This window comes from Ptychodera flava, chromosome 2, assembly GCF_041260155.1.
Source record: "Ptychodera flava strain L36383 chromosome 2, AS_Pfla_20210202, whole genome shotgun sequence".
NCBI lineage: Eukaryota > Metazoa > Hemichordata > Enteropneusta > Ptychoderidae > Ptychodera > Ptychodera flava.
This window is the reverse complement of record NC_091929.1, coordinates 37,932,996-37,950,573: the sequence shown is the minus strand read 5'-3', so window position 1 is coordinate 37,950,573 and position 17,578 is coordinate 37,932,996.

Sequence of the window (17,578 nt, the reverse complement as noted above, 5' to 3'; positions counted from 1 at the left end):
GACCTTTTTCGGTCAATCTGAGTCCTTGACTCCACCGGTGTGATATTCATTGATATGACACCAGTAATTCGTTGACATTCTGCTTATTCACAGACATAATCATTGAATCGGAGAATATGACTTTTCTGTCCTTTAAACCAAATAAAAAAGCAGTCAATATGTTTGACCTAGAAGAATATGCAGTCGCGTGATAACAATTCACCTTACAAGAGATATTTCACAAGGAACTCAGTTTACAACGCTTCATTGTTAGCCAGCAGAAAAAACAAAATCTTTTTAACAGGCCTTACCTACCAAGCTTTGGACTATTTCACAACTTCTTTTTCTTTCAAGAAACCGTCAGACATACAATATTGTCCATGTTTATCACTCCAGATAGCAGTGCATCAAAGCCAGATTGATGTTATCATTAATACTCAATATGGCTTCTGCTACACTTCAGCTATACTTGTCTTTGACACATACATTGAAAACTGAAACAGCGTGTACGTGTAGATTCCTAGAATACAGGTGAAAGAAAACAACATTTTTTACTGTATTGAAAGCCCTAGTTAAATGATTGCAAAAACATGTGGCATCTTCCATCAATATACGGACTTTCAGAAAATGTATACTTAAACGGGGTGTACAAGCGCAGTGTTTTGCTGATGATTTGTTTTTCTAAGGTACAATGGCTGTACCCGTGATGAAATGTCGCTTCATTGCAATTGTGAAGAGTTTTACTTGTTTGTGTCTTGCTGAGGTCACAATCTATCCTCTTGCTGTTATATTGTACCTAGATTAAAAATAAATCTTTCTAATAGGTTGGAGAATTACATCAATCAAGAAAAGTGACAACGAACACAAGCGCATGTTTCTGAACGGACGCCTTGTCTTGCCTTGTCTCCCGCATGAGAAACTCATGCTAATCCATTGTCTCAAGGTCATATGATGTCATTTCGGACGACTAACTTACTAAAGATGCCAACCTGACTGCAACAAAACAGACTGCTCTGCTTTTTACTCCACATTCACAATTTTGTGGCGTGACCGAGGCCTAACAGACAAAATATGCAGAAACACAACATGTAATCACCGGGCTTCGAAAAGCATGATATTTCAAAATTAAAGGGCAGTTTTTGAACATCTCCAGATGAGACGTAAAAATGTCTCACTAACAATGACAATTGTGAAGAGTTTAGTGGTTTCTGTCAAAAGTACAGTTGAACTCTCAGCTTGTCATGTTTATTGATGACCTAGTTCAAAAGTAAAGCCTTCTAAGAAGTTTGGAGAATTTCACGTACAATCAAATGCTTGACTGGTATAGAAAAACACGAAACCAATATACATGCAGGAATGCCTAGCCTGAAGCAATGACAACATAACTTCGTCGTTTGGGGTTAATAGGACAGCATGACCGTTTCGGTCCATCTCAGTCCTTGACTCCACCGGCATGATATTCACTGATATGATATAGTAATTTGTTGACCTTCTGCTTATTCACAAACATAATTTGTTGACCTTCTGCTTATTCACAGACATGATCACTGAATTAGTGAATATGATTTTTTCTACCCTTTAAGGTAGCTACATACGAAATAGACACTTTCTGATTTTTAGTTTTTTCTCAGTTATACAGTAGAAGTCCCAATCCCCAATAAAATATGTATTTTTTAAAGCCCTGATATTTGGAAATCCGACCATGCACAGGACATAGCCATTATTTGCATATTATTTACGTGACAAGTATTTTGCTGAACCTTCCAAAATCGTTTTTTTCCTCCCTTTAGCAAACATGCTGCATGATTTCCAGTTGAAATCTGTGCATTGACAAGTATTGGTAATACCTTTAAATCCTTGCCTGGGGTTTCCTTTATATGGCCACTGCATAAAAACCCTATAATACTTACTGTATTAACATGGATTATTGCCTGTATTTTAGCTGAAGAGTGCATATACAGATGAATACAGTCAAGAATCCATTTTTTGTATTCAGCAAGCCTGTATTCATGTGATTCATGTGAATTCACGTGTATTATACTATAATACAGGCAACTCATTAATGTTAATTTATCTGAATTATCGGATTTTTATGCAGTGGGCTTTGTTTTTTTTTGTCTTGCTTAGGCTTGTCAATGCATAAATTCCAACCATACATTGGGCAGCTTGTTTTGCTAAAGAGAGGAAAAACCGATTTTAGCAAAATGTTTGCCATGTGACTCTTAGGCACAAGACCACTAATTAATTTCCCTAGGCCACCACAGTGGCGTTGAGGTAAATTTTCCTATTTTAAAACATTTAGCGGCACAAATCCTCTTGACAGGTGTTGGGTCAATGTCAGCTTGACTACTGATGAATTTTTCGTGTGGACAAGTCCACAGTAATTTTGATATAGCAATGAAAATAGCGCCCTCAGTGGTATTTTTGACAAAATTCAGGCTGATTGTTATTAATACAATGGGCCTTAGAACTCGACATATTACTATAGAATGCTTCAGCCACTATTCACAACAGTCTGCATTTTGATTCAAGGAGAAAAATACCTTTAAAAAAATAATTCAAGATCAAGTTCAAATAAACAAGCATGTATGCAGGTATCAAAACTACAAGGTCTGCACTATTTTTCTTCCGAACTGTGTCGGAATTGAATTAGTGGTCTTGTGCCAATATTTCAAAGAACTTTATTAGTGAAAACAAGTGTAGATATACTAGTATATAGGCATTGTTGTTGGACACCGTGGCACAAAGTGCCTAAGGTGTCCTATGTGTGTGTGTCTGTCAGCCTGTCTGTCTGTTTGTCTGTCCATCCGTTTATCTGTCCGGTCCGTTCCACTCGTAACTTTAGAACTGTTTGGTCCAATGTCATGTAATTTAGTCTGTAGCATTGTCATGATAAGATATAGATCTGATTAGATTTTGCTGGATATGGCTTCTTCATTAATTACTCATTAGCATATTTTTAATGAATTTTATAATTAGGCCATATCTTAAGAACAATTTGATCAAATTTGATGTGACTTTGCACATGCACTTATTACCCTAAAGCATAACCATACTGGAAATTTAGTGGGTTTGGCTTGATTAAATCTCATTTGTATATTTAATGAATTTTTGTAATGAAGCTATATTTAAGAATTTCTCAAACAGACATACATTGAGAATGACTGCACAGATTGGATGACATTTGCTAAAAATGTTGATCACACAAGGATTTATCCGCCATGACGGCCATGAAAGTTAATTGGCTAATTTGTGAATTTGATGAACTTTCCTAATTAGGGATATATTTCTAAATTTACTAGATCAAAATTGATGAAACATTATTGAAGTCATCAGCATTTTTACTTTAGCCGATACCTAATTTGCATATTTATTGAACTTTCCTATTTAGGGCTATACTGTATATCCCGATTGACTTGACCGAAGTTTGCAAAATTTGCTATATACATGTAAGATCCTATGATAAAAAAGTATTGAAAGTCATTAAGGGGTTTTACTTCAGCCAATTCCTATTTTGCATATTTAATGAACTTTCCTAATCAGGGATATACCGGTATATCTGGATTGACTTGACGAAAGTTGACGAAACTTGCTATGATATAAAACTACCAAAAGTCACAAGTGTAACATTGTATTCAGTTTTGTTGGGCCTCGCCAGCACGTTAATAATAATTTGCTTTTTTTCATAATTAGGCCATCTAGAAAATTTACTCCAGCTAACTTGACTATTCTATGCACATATTTTGATCTTCCTATAATAGTGACTGCGTTGAGTGTTTGGTTTGATCGGACCTTCTTTGTCACAGCACTGTCTCCCTAATACATACCGATTGGTGTCCTCTCAAGTCTCACTCTGATATTACTTGTCATCAAATTTTTACTCTTCTCTTGCCATAGGTGCACCGTACAGAATATTGACAGTTTGTTGTGCTTGTGATTTAAGTCTATAGTACACTTACCATCTATCTGATAGACTTAGTGTTGAACATTTTATCATTGATAGATTTCAAACGGAATTATCTTCATGAAGTGTGTGACCATTTGTATATGTCATACAATTTGAAAAGTAGCTTCCCATTCTTGATCTATGTACTATTCCTAGAGTTGGGCACCGATCTCCATTTGTAACCTTTGTTTTAAAGCAGTTATAAAAAAAGGTGACCAAAATACTGAGTTTGGAGTATCCACTAGGTACTTCAATCCTTATGCTGGCAGGCTTTTGATAAACGCCCATGTAATCTCAATATAGATGCCGGTCCAATGCATGATGATCAATGCACTCAATATATACATTCACAGAAGTATTTTCAAGGTTAATCACAGTGGACTAGGTTACAACAAGTACGATAGCAATGAAAAAAATAGCGTCAATGTCGCTGTCGCTCCTCAGTGCATTGAGTGGACCGGATGAACGGACAGAGTTTTGTGAAATATTGCTGAGGAAATTGCAAAAGAAAGGTTGAAATGGTCGGTGAGGACACTCTTGCTCGACAAAGGGAATTTGATGATCATGCAAGAGTTCATTTATCAGGTAGAATCAGTTGAGGGCACCCTCTCAATATCATTTGCAAGCTGCACAGAATTGCCAACTCGTGTTATTCATTGATATTTTGACAAAAGGAAGACAAGTATACATATTTCGAAAATAAGGGAAGTAAATAAGTGAAACTAACCTAATGTGAATACAATGTGAATGCAAGGACGCCACAGTCCCATCAAATCGAAAAGCCCTCAACTGGGACATCACCAGTTTTATGACAATACAGTGAAGCTGGAATTATGGGAAAAGCAATGTACTTCCTATAGTATAATGGAGTACAAAGTTTATAATGAATTCACTGTAAAACCTGTCTGAATGGACCAATAATGGGACGGAAGACATTGTTCAGTTTAAAGGAGCTTGTTTTGTAGTGTTTCTCTGATAATGGTGTTCCATGTCCAAGGCCCTTGAAAGGTAAGCTGAACGCGAAACTTTGTTGGAATTGTTAAGGTGGTTGGGTGAAACGTAGTATAGGGAGTTCTATGAAGATACTCAATGAGAGAACACAAAACACAAAGATTATCAATGGAAAATTTAATGTCAACAAAAATAATGTACAGAAAAGAACAGTGATATCTACATAAATAAACATGAAACAAATATAATAACACCAAATAACTTCAGGTACAAAGTGTATTGCATCCCGCAAGCATCAGTGAAATGGAAGAAGTGAAAGGATTCTTAGGCTCAACACTAATCTATATGTATGACTGGGACATACATATATAAGAGTGTTGAACTAAGAATCCTCTCACTTTTTCTCTGTGATGATTTCAGGATGCATGGAAATTAAGTAGCAGAATAAAAAATAATGTACAAAATAAACAATTATATAAAAGATAGTTCAAATAATTACAGACACACAAACATAACACAATCAAAACACAAAATCTGTCGTGAATACCAGTGACTTTAAACAACGTGTCATGTTATCGACGTGGACCGTTTGTCACCATGTATTTTACAGACTGTACATTTACATTTACACTTACATTACATTACATTAAAATATCAGAGTACAAAATTTTTGTTTTGTTTAATTTTTGAACAATTTCTGTGTACAAAGAATCACCTAGCTGTAAAATATTATCGAGATCCTGTGGACAAGCAGCCAATTTGTTGTTTTGGTAATAAAGTGAAATCACTGCATTACAAATACATTGTCTACCCCGTGAATCGGGAGAAAATTGCATGCTACCTTGATGAAAACTACCCATGATGACGTAGGACCATTATACTTCTTACTCTGTAGATAATGTACTTTAGGACTAACATAATTGTCTGAACAATAACAGATATTTCCCACTGTTTTGGATATATTATGATGTAATTGTGAAAAAATAGCTCTACTTTCAGATGTATTATTGGCACTCAAGTCTTGTAGATTGACAAGTGCCTGCCTTTCTAAATGATGCATTTTGTATTGATGTAATGATAATAGCGTTGGAAACAAAGTATTTTGTGTCACAGCTTTTGTCAATGTTTTGTTATTGTAGCAATTCACTCAATGTTATTTATTTTTGTAAAATACGATCGATAAACAATATTTGAAGCACAAGTATATCTTCTGCCCCAGCATCTGTCTTCCTCCTTATAAAAGAAACAATAGTGAAACATTTCATAAACATTATGAATGCATTTGTTTGTCACATAAATGTCTCAGTACTAAGTGGTAACAAGAAAATACAGCCATACAACAATAATGGTATCAAAAATAATGCAGACATTTCTCAAACATGACAGACAGACACACACTGTACACCAGACATCCCCACAGACACACAAATACATGAACAACTTTATATCCCGACAGTGTACAAGCATTTAGTTTTCTCTGTTTGCGTGCATATATTCCACACAGCTAGGATAAATGCCCGGCACATTCACTGCCATACACATGCTACAATGATAGATGAATTTCCATGTATCAGGTTTTCACAGGTCATGCAGTCAATGATATGAGAACGTACTATATCATCAACTGTACTACATTGCTGTGGGAGTCTTTTATGACAACAGGATAGCCTTACAGCTTGCTGGCTTTATGGTACTCATTAGGTACTTTATTGTAAAAGTTGTGAACTTGTATGAAAAATTGCAGGCAGGCAGACAGACTGTACTGAAAGGGACATGAGCTGTAATTATTATCCTATTTTTCAGTATTGTGCCTATGTATATCAACTACCCTGTATAACCTTATCTGTATGTCATGCTGAAATTTCCAGTATTCTTGTTGTCAACACAGCTCGTATGTCAAGTGAATTCTAAGCAAACGATGTATTGTCAATTTATAGAGCACAGAATGTCACACACTTGATGCAACAAAACTTGATTCACTGACTTCAACGTCTGAATATCATTGGCAATTTTGTCTTAAATTGATTTTTCCGATGGAAAATTTTCTGGGTCTTAATCTCCACACCCTAAAACTAAAAGGATTAAGTTTTTTATCTGACATTGAACTGTTGATGTCGTTCCTTATTATTCTTCTTTTTAAGAGCATTCTACCTGCCTGATGAGCAAGTTTAACTTACATCAGTGATCTGGCACTACCCTTAACTTTTATTGCTACTGATACACCCTCTAGTTTACTAAGTAGCTATAGTACACTCACTGCTCATCTGATGGACTTAGTGTTGAACATTTTAATGTTGCTTGATAGATTTCAAACAGAATTATCTTAATGAAGTGTTTGATCATTTGTACATGTCACATAATTTGTAAAGAAGCTCCCATTGTTGATCGAAATAATGGTAAACCAGATTACTGATACATCAATAACACTTTCCGCTGGGTTTCAGGTACCTTTGTCAAGTTCATTACCAGTCACACAGCAGGGGGTCTAAGTTGGCATGCCACTTTACCAGTTTGTGCTGTTGTGTGGAGATAGGAAAGTACATCTCTGGATGACAGAAATATGAACTCTGTCAGTGACAGATGAGTACAGACAACTATTTGACTAGCAAGAAACCAAGCCATTCTGAAGGTCCTTGAACTTGTACATTTAAATATTATCGTTAGAAAATAGAACCAAGCATTTTGAGAAAAAATGACTCAGTTCCTATAAACTGACTGTTGGTCGACACATTTTCATCGAGAAACAGTTAACTTCGAGGTAATTTATTTGTCATCTAAGTTTCACAGGCAGATACATGATACCATTTATTTTATCAGCTAATGATGTAAAATGCTCATGTTCTGTCTGAGTGTGTATCCTTCAGATCAAAGAGAAAAAGGACTCTGCCTCAGATTTTCTTGGGAAGACACCAGTACAGGTATGATGACGGAAAGTTTGTTTTCAGGTTTTATGCAAGCTAGTGAAAAGCTCTGATAATTTTATAGAACATTAAATGAGTATGTGATGTGCATCTACCAGGTATACATCATTGGTCTGAAGAAGACATACTGGTATTGCTGCATTATGTGTTTGCTGTTTGTTAAAACCACAGGACTAATATCATTGACTAAGCATTGTACAATAGAAAAGTGAAGTATTGTGGGATCATGTGTTGTTTTACAAAACACCAAAATCTGCGAATAAAGAATGGTAATGCTGAAGATAATTTCTTCAAAGTCTCTTGGCCTTCAAATCCTACCACTGTTCCACATATCTATTACAACCATTGGTTTGAAGCAGTTCTCAAAATAGGAGACTCAAACTACTTTTAGGTTAGTTTGGCATATCCAATAGGTAATTAAATCCTTACCCAGGCAAGGATTTTGGAAAATCTAATGCAATCTCCAAATAGATGCCGGTCCAATTCATGATGATCAATTCACTAACAATACATTCATGGAAGTATTTATGATGTGAACCAATGGAATAGGTAACAGCAAGTACGATAGGAATGAAGAAAAATGGTTTGATGAGCAAGTGTGTAACCTACATGTATGAGCCGACACTGAACTTTACTTCTATAGCTACTGGTACAAATTCATTAAAACCATCACGTTGTCTGCGTAGATTATTTCATAACTAGGTCTTTAACTCAGTACATGACTCAAACATAAAAACAGTGCTTAAAAATATGATGTTCAATTCCATTCGAAAAAAAACCGAACAAACATTTCACTCTTGTACTTATTTGAAATCCCCGGTTTAATCAAAAGCATCTTTTTATTTCATGCGTCGTAACCATGGCTCATTCATGTGATAACGAATGCTGCACATTTAGTTTCACTGTTTTTTTAGACAATTTAAAACTAAGTACTCATTTATAGAAAAGTTCCGGCTTTCCATAATCTGACGTGTATGCTTTAAAAAAAGTCCGGTTTTTCTATACCATAACACAATCGTTAAAACTTGTACCAGCGCACTAATACATTACGGTTTGAAATCTATGTATTTCAAGATTATTTGGTTACCGCTACTCCTGATACCGCTTGCTACGTAGCGGAGACCTCGGGAAAAAAGATCGTTCCCCGAATCCTGCATTGTATACGCACTTGTGCACATGGTTTTGTACCGCCATCGAGTCATCGATCTTTTGGTGCACTGAGTGTGTGGGATATCGCGTCCTTTTTATTAAAGAGTAGAACCATTGTGACTGTTATTGCTTCTGGTGTAAGTATAATAATTTATTCATTCACCAGAAGTTTGTTCTAAAATATTGGAAAGCATTTTTTCTGTTGCCTTTGAAACGACGTACATTTTAACGCTGTTTTTTCCACATCGTACCTTATTCGTCTAGACGCTGCCAGATTTTTTTTCAAAATAGTCATTCGGCGTGTAAACGCTCTTCTCGTACTCTTCACATTCCGCCCGGTCTGCAACGTTTTTTTCTCATCTTGTTATATTAACGTCTCTGCCTGAAAAATTATGAAGATAAGGTTGTCTTTGTACATGGTATGTATTTGAGAGATGTGAAGACTTAGACTTGTGAAGTCATCAATAGTAGAGGTGCAAGAAGTGTGACGGTACCAGGAACCAGGACGAAGATTTTCTTGTCTGAAATTGATTACTTTTGATGCTGTGAGTAAAAATTAGCCTGACACTGTCAGAAAAGCTACGCTACATGCCAACTTGTGTCACAATAAACGTTTTCTGTCCCTCACAATATGTCTCATGCAGTTACTTTTCCATGACAAACAAATGAATTTTTTTCAATTATTTTCAGCCAAGCGCATTTGAATGATTTGATATTGAAATATTGGTGCATATTTTAAGTACTGTGGGTTTTGGTGGGCGCGACAGTTGATTAAAAGAAACCCTTAATAAGGTGACAATAAGTTTAAAATATTTTGGATATCAAACAGTAATGAACCTTTCCGTCGTATAAGTATCTGGTAGAACAAAACCAAGCAGCCACTCTTTAACTGATTTTGTTGCCTCACTATCGATTTAGGAGTGAACCAAGAAGTTTTCTAGCGGAAAAGTCGTCTCGGTTTGACATGGCCAAGGACAATGGTTCACAAACGGGTCATAAGACCAGCTTGCAATGTGTATTGGGTTCTGCATTCGCAAAAACCGGTGATAGGGAAGTGCTAGAGGAATTCAGGGGGATTTGAAAATTCTAGAGGACGGCTTTAAAGCTTTGCTCTGCGTATATGGTTGCGAGGATCTGAAAATATTTTCGTTCTTTTATTTTGGACATTTCAGATTCCATAGTTTGGTGGTAAATCAGAAATATAAATAATATTTAATGTCATCGAATGATTGTAATTTTAGTGGTAATTAAACAATACCATTGTCCTTGGCCATGTCAAAACCGAGACAAATGATCAAACACTTCATTAAGATAATTCTGTTTGAAATCTATCAAGCAACATTAAAATGTTCAACACTAAGTCCATCAGATGAGCAGTGAGTGTACTATAGCTACTTAGTAAACTAGAGGGTGTATCAGTAGCAATAAAAGTTAAGGGTAGTGCCAGATCACTGATGTAAGTTAAACTTGCTCATCAGGCAGGTAGAATGCTCTTAAAAAGAAGAATAATAAGGAACGACATCAACAGTTCAATGTCAGATAAAAAACTTAATCCTTTTAGTTTTAGGGTGTGGAGATTAAGACCCAGAAAATTTTCCATCGGAAAAATCAATTTTAAGACAAAATTGCCAATGATATTCAGACGTTGAAGTCAGTGAATCAAGTTTTGTTGCATCAAGTGTGTGACATTCTGTGCTCTATAAATTGACAATACATCGTTTGCTTAGAATTCACTTGACATACGAGCTGTGTTGACAACAAGAATACTGGAAATTTCAGCATGACATACAGATAAGGTTATACAGGGTAGTTGATATACATAGGCACAATACTGAAAAATAGGATAATAATTACAGCTCATGTCCCTTTCAGTACAGTCTGTCTGCCTGCCTGCAATTTTTCATACAAGTTCACAACTTTTACAATAAAGTACCTAATGAGTACCATAAAGCCAGCAAGCTGTAAGGCTATCCTGTTGTCATAAAAGACTCCCACAGCAATGTAGTACAGTTGATGATATAGTACGTTCTCATATCATTGACTGCATGACCTGTGAAAACCTGATACATGGAAATTCATCTATCATTGTAGCATGTGTATGGCAGTGAATGTGCCGGGCATTTATCCTAGCTGTGTGGAATATATGCACGCAAACAGAGAAAACTAAATGCTTGTACACTGTCGGATATAAAGTTGTTCATGTATTTGTGTGTCTGTGGGGATAATATAATTATGGTTTATTAATACTCAAATTGTGACCCAAAATGGTCAAATAAAATGAGTTTACAAAACAGTCAATAAAAATTTACAGTACATCACTAAAAAAACTACAAGAAAAATACCTCCTAAGGAAGCAAGACATCAACTGGTAATTTCAAAAACGAGCACCAAAACCCCCTAAAGGAATTTGAAAAATTAAAAAACAACAACGACGACAAGACATCAAAATAGACACAACAGAAATTTGACAAAACCAACATTCACAACAGCTCAACACAGGACAGAGAATCATGAACTCTGGAGTAGTTTAATGCAGTAGACTACTGGGCTTGATTCTTTACGTTTTGTGCGGATTTTAAAGTTAACCAAGCTTTTGTTCCTTGTCGAATATCCGTGACCTGATTTAGGGGGAATATGATAATTTAGTTTATGGTCTGGTTTTATGATTTCCTCAGCAAACTTTTTACAAATTTTCTGACGTCTAGTTTCGAGTGTGTCTAGCTGTAATAGAGAAAGTGATTCACTGTAAGACAAAATGGATAAATAATTCGTAGTGCTCTCTTCTGGATTCTTTCAATCGTTGATCTATTCTTTTCAGTGAGACCACCTTGCCAAACAGTACAGGCATATTCTAAGGTTGATCTAACCAATGAGATATAAATTTGTTTAAGCTCATGAGCTGTAGCCCAAATCTGCACAAAACACGGAGAATGTGCAACCTTTGTGAGGATTTTTTGACCATATCATCAACATGGTTATCCCATTTTAGTTTGTTATTTATGATTAACCCAAGAGATTTAAAATTCTCTTTGATTTCTAAGACACTGTTGCCTAGTAACAATGGCGGAAAAGGAGGAGGTACCTTACCAAAAAATAGCCTCATTTCTTTACATTTTTTTGGGTTTAGTTTCATATTATTAACTGAAGCCCACTGGTCAATGTGTGATAATGTTGTCTACATCTGCGAATTAGTAGGAGTACTGGAATGAACACATTCTGACACCGTGGTGTCATCCATGAATATAAAGTTTGATCCCCCAATACAATCAGGAATGTCATTAATCATGAGCATAATAGAATTGGGCCCAATTTTGTTCCCTGTGGAACACCTGCACGTATTGTTTGCCAGGAAGAAAAGCTATCACCAATCTTCACCCTTTGAGATCTATTATACAAGAAATGTGCTGTCCATTTAATTATGTTACTATTTATACCGAATTTTGATAATTTGTGAAGAAGTATGTTGTGGTCAATCTTATCGAAGGCTTTACTGAAATCAAGGTAACAAATTCTAACCATATTTCTTTGACTTTCCAGTTGCTCGAGCAAGTCTGTATCATATCTATCAAGGCAGTTGTTGAGGACGATTTCTTAGCACCTGCAAATTGCGTTTTTTTATCTTATCCTTTACTTCCTGTTTGATCATTTTTCAATCAAACTCTCCATTACCTTGGCCACACTGTTGGTAAGAGAAATCGGCCGAAATCATCAAAGGAAGCAGGGTGGTTGTTTTTAGCTAGAGGAATTACAATGGCCTCCTTAAGTTTTGATGGAACTTGACCTTCTTGAAAGGAATAATTAAAGATATCAACAAGGGGAACAGCAAATTCATGTGCAAATTCCTTCAACAATTTATTTGAAATTTGGTCAGGGCCACTAGCTTTGGCACAGGGTAATGATTTTAAAAAGTTGACAATACCATTGTATGTAACAATCGGAAGGGAATTACTATTTGGGAGATTACGAATAAGCTCATCATAGTTTAAGGGAACATAGTCCTTTGTTATATTAACAAAATGATTGTTGATAGCATTGGCTAGATTAACACCACTTAAACATTCGCCGCTAACCTCAATTTCTGGGATGGTACCATTTCTCCTACGACCACATATCCTGTTAACTTCATTCCACCACTGTTTACTATTTGCAGATGCAGACTTAATCTTCTCAGCAAAGTAATTCTGTCTGTTTGTGTGAATTGCCCGATTTACCTTATTTCTCCAGTATCTATACAATGTCGACTTTTGGTTTCTAAAAGCCTTCTGGCGGCATCTTATCATATACTTAATCGAGGCAGTTATGAATGGTTTATCAGAACTGGAAAAACGCAGGGGCTTTGGGGGGAAAAATTTATCAATTGCTGTGGAAACAGAGGTTGCAAACGAATTAAATTTTTCCTCACAAGAAGGCTTTTGTAAAACATCAGACCAATCATTATTAATGATCCATTGCGCAAATTCCCTTTTACTTGAATCTTTCATGGGTCGGATATTTACCTTTTTTATCGGAATTTTCAAAATTTGACAAGATTTCATCGCCACCATTGAATGGTCTGAAGAACCAATGGACCAACAGAAAAGGGGGGATTATACAAATGGCTAAGGTTGGTGAATATGAGATCCAAGGTTGCATTGACCCTCGTAGGAATATTTACAACTTGTTTTAAACGACAACTAGTCAAAATATTGTTCACATTCAGTCGAACTATGGGATGTCATAGTTGTTTGCTGATTTTCGTTCCCTTTTATTACAGGATGAAATTCTTCTTTCTGATTATCTATCGACTGATATTTTGGCTGCTGCCAAAAGGTGCGCAGAAAACAATGAGAAATTATCGAGCGACTCTCATGGCATCAGACGGAATGAATATTTGAACTCATTGACGTCACTACGCCTAATCAAGTCCCATTTGCCGTGTATTTTCTTTCCAGAAAAAGCTCTTAAAGAGAAGTGTAAGGTAGGGCAGTGGTATGAATGTCTTCAATATTTAAATAAACTTGGAATTCAGTTTTCTCACCGGTACCAATGTCACTACCGTGTGGAAAGTGTAAGCGCTAAGCAAGGCAATGCCGGAGGAGTCGTAAGTTTGTTGATAGTGCGCACGATTCCAAAATCTGGCACCGTTATGAAATCTTGTCTTTTTATCTTTGTTGAGTGCGCCAAAGAGACGGTCAGTTGCAATTGGTATATCTGACTTGATGTTGTCAGCCTGGTTTAGTCCCTGTCCAAGAAACGCTGCTTGGTCGGCGCAGATGAAGTGGTCTCATCAATAATTGACACCAACAAATATAGGTTGTCATTTCCACTGCTTATAACACTTCTGCAGCCATTACATAAACGGTGTAACTATTTGGATTTACTGGGCCTATTGTAGGGCGCGATTTTGCAATAGTCCATTGAGAAACACTATCTATATGTTGTATCTTTCAGATTGTATATGTTCTGAGGAATCCGAAAGACACATATGTATCATATTACTACTTCCACAAGAATAATTGGTTTCATGGTTACTACGACAAATCTTGGTCAGAATTCTACAAAGCGTGCGTCGACAAACAATGTAAGTTTGGCTTGCTATCAATCGCAGTAGTTTTAGATACAATGCACGTTTCAAGCCTGAAAATGAAATCCGTTATTGTTATACTCGTGTAGATTTAAACGGTGGCAAGTATCGAAAATACCGGCCACTAACAGATATAATGTATATAGCTCATTATTAAATTCTTTGCCTGCTGCTTCTCTTGCTTAAGCCATGTATCCCTAACGGGCTCGCTATATGTAAAAAATGAAATTTGGTTCCTACTGTGATATAACATTCACGGAAATAAAACTTAGCACGGTTAATTCAATACGGCCATAATACTTACACCTGTCTCTTCGTGTGTCTAGTCAGTATGCATACATACACACTGATACAATCTATTACTTCCCTGGCTCACATAATAATGTCGATAAAGCCTAAAGTCTGCAAAGTTATGAGCCCTTAACTAATCGCCTCAGTGGTCTTCTTACTCAGTGCCGTATGGCGATTGGTTCGATCACGTGTTAGGATGGGTGGAAGCACAAAGATGAGAAAAACATTTGCTTCTTGAAATATGAAGACATGGAAAGAGTAAGTAGTGTCTTTGTGTCCAGAATATGAAATGGTATTATTTTAATTTAACCCCTGTAAAAATATACTGTAAACTATAGAAGGCGTCATACTTCTTTTTCGCTAAGATGCAATGATGTCACACTTCGATCGAGGCTCACCAATTTAGGACAACGGAGGTATTGTCCGAAACACGTAGCGTCGAGGACCATCAAGTCGTACGGTGTACGAGTAAATAAATGCCGTTATTTTGCAAATAGTCGCATATTGGAAGATAGGTCTGGAGTACAGCTTTTTCAGAATGACCTGTCATACACTGCATAAGAGGGTGCAGACTGAGAACGTGTTCGGCGTGTCCTCTACGCGAATTTTCAGCGCGCTCATTGCAGTGCACTGTGATGAAATTATAGTTTAGCAGAATAATATCAGCTAAATTCAACGCTTTTTTACTTGTCATAGGTCACTATGTGCCATGAAAAGAGTGAATCCGTTTTTCTCTTTCCCAGTGTTTTTATGACAATACCGTGAGGTCAAAAGATAAATAGCGTCTCATAGCGCCAAAAGTTATTGGAATCTGCGTCAATTGTGTGGTTCTTCAGGTCCACTGCTTCCAAAATTTACTGTACGATGAAACTCCACATGTTGCTGACGTATAGACGTATATAATACATGATAAATCCACGATTTTGTATATTTTCTCACAAGAATCCCCGAGCTGCAGTGAAGACGTTGTCATCGTTTTTGGAGAAGGACTTATCAGAAGAGGAGACGACAATATTCTCGAACACTGTAGTTTTGAAAATATGAAGAAAAACCCAACCGTCAACATGTCTCTACACACTGGCGTATTTGACCTGAGGAGAGGTGCATTCATAAGAAAAGGTAATGACATTTTAGAAACTTGATCATTTGTTTGCAATCCATAAGCTAAGGAAATACTATCATCATTATTTGATACGTCTATATAGTTCCATCTAGGATGCATTGTTGCATAATCTTAACAGCCAGTTATTTGCCATCAATTTTGACCATGCATCGTCTCGGAATTGCCATTTAGGGAGGGGATGTTAAACTGCTTGTGGTAAAACATAAGGTTGTTTCTTTTGAACTGTAGGTGTCGTCGGAAATTGGGAGAGCCACTTTACTGTCGCTGAAAATGCTGCATTCCAGGAGCTCTATGACAAGAAGATGAAAGGTTCCGGACTGACCTTTGACATGTGACGCCATACAGTTCCTTAGCCATCCTGTGGAAATATTTACATTACAGCCATACTTGTAGCATATAACAGTTCATTTGCATCATAGTCGTTGATTAAAGTTTGTGTATGGAATCTTACGACTGTCTTCTAGCTGTTGGTCTATGTGGATGATTGTTTTATCTAAAAGACATCAACTTAACACGGATATTTTTGTGATCTTCACTGCTATCCATATTTTCTCTTTTTAGGAAAATCAATCAATCAATAACCTGTCTTTCTCAGAGTAAACAAAAAGTGGCAGATGTTTTGAATTTCAAATGTCAGTATTTTTTATTTCTCGCTAATCCTAAATGAAACCCCAATTGTTTTCTCTGAGTCAATTCTTGAAGGAAAATGATTATGCTGCTTTCATTATAACGAAATGTACATCATTACGTAAAAGGCACAATCATACGTACTGGTTATCTATCTGTTGCTTGCATGCTTCAAGTTTCGATGGCTTTCATACATTAACTAGTTTCATAGCAGGTTTGGTCCTGTATTAACTCTGAGTCGTGCGTTTGCATTCTCAATTTCTGGCCACCCTTGGCAGAATGACGAATAACTACAACGACACTTTTCATCCTGTATCCATGGAATGACGACAGATTTATAAACATCAGCATACTCTGGTTTAATATCTATTAAAATTATGACAGGTTCTTGGTAAGAAATGATTAACAAAGCTTGCAGAATATGCAAGTAGGTATGATGACGCTGTGTTGGAGTGGTGGGTGGGGAGAAAATGTAGATAGACAGACAGACAGACAGACATTCAGACAGACAGAGACAGAGAACCAAATATCGACTCAGAGAAAACGGAGACACTGTGTCATAACTTGAGCATTCCTGATCATCGATGCCAAAGCTATGACAATGATGAGAAAACTGTCCACTTGTGCATTAATGATTTTAATTCACAAACGATAGACTCATTAGTGGCTATTAAAATGTTCAATATTAATACACATCAAAGATTCTTTGGCATTTATTTCTTAGATTAATCGTAATAAATTTATTTCAATGAACTTTACGTGCCAGTCTTGTCATATGTTCTTTGTTTTGGATTTGGTTGTTTGTTTTCTAAGATGACGTCTACAAGACCTTATCAAGGCTTCAATCTAAACTACGACTAAGGAATGTGCGAATTGAAAACTAAATACGATAATTTAAACTGCTCCAATCTCTCAGGTTGCTAAGGAGACGTACATCACAAACACACTGATGTGATTCAGCGATCATAACGGTCCAAGCGGAGACATTTTCCTTGTTTGGATAAAATGGCGTGGCGATTTTTCTTCCT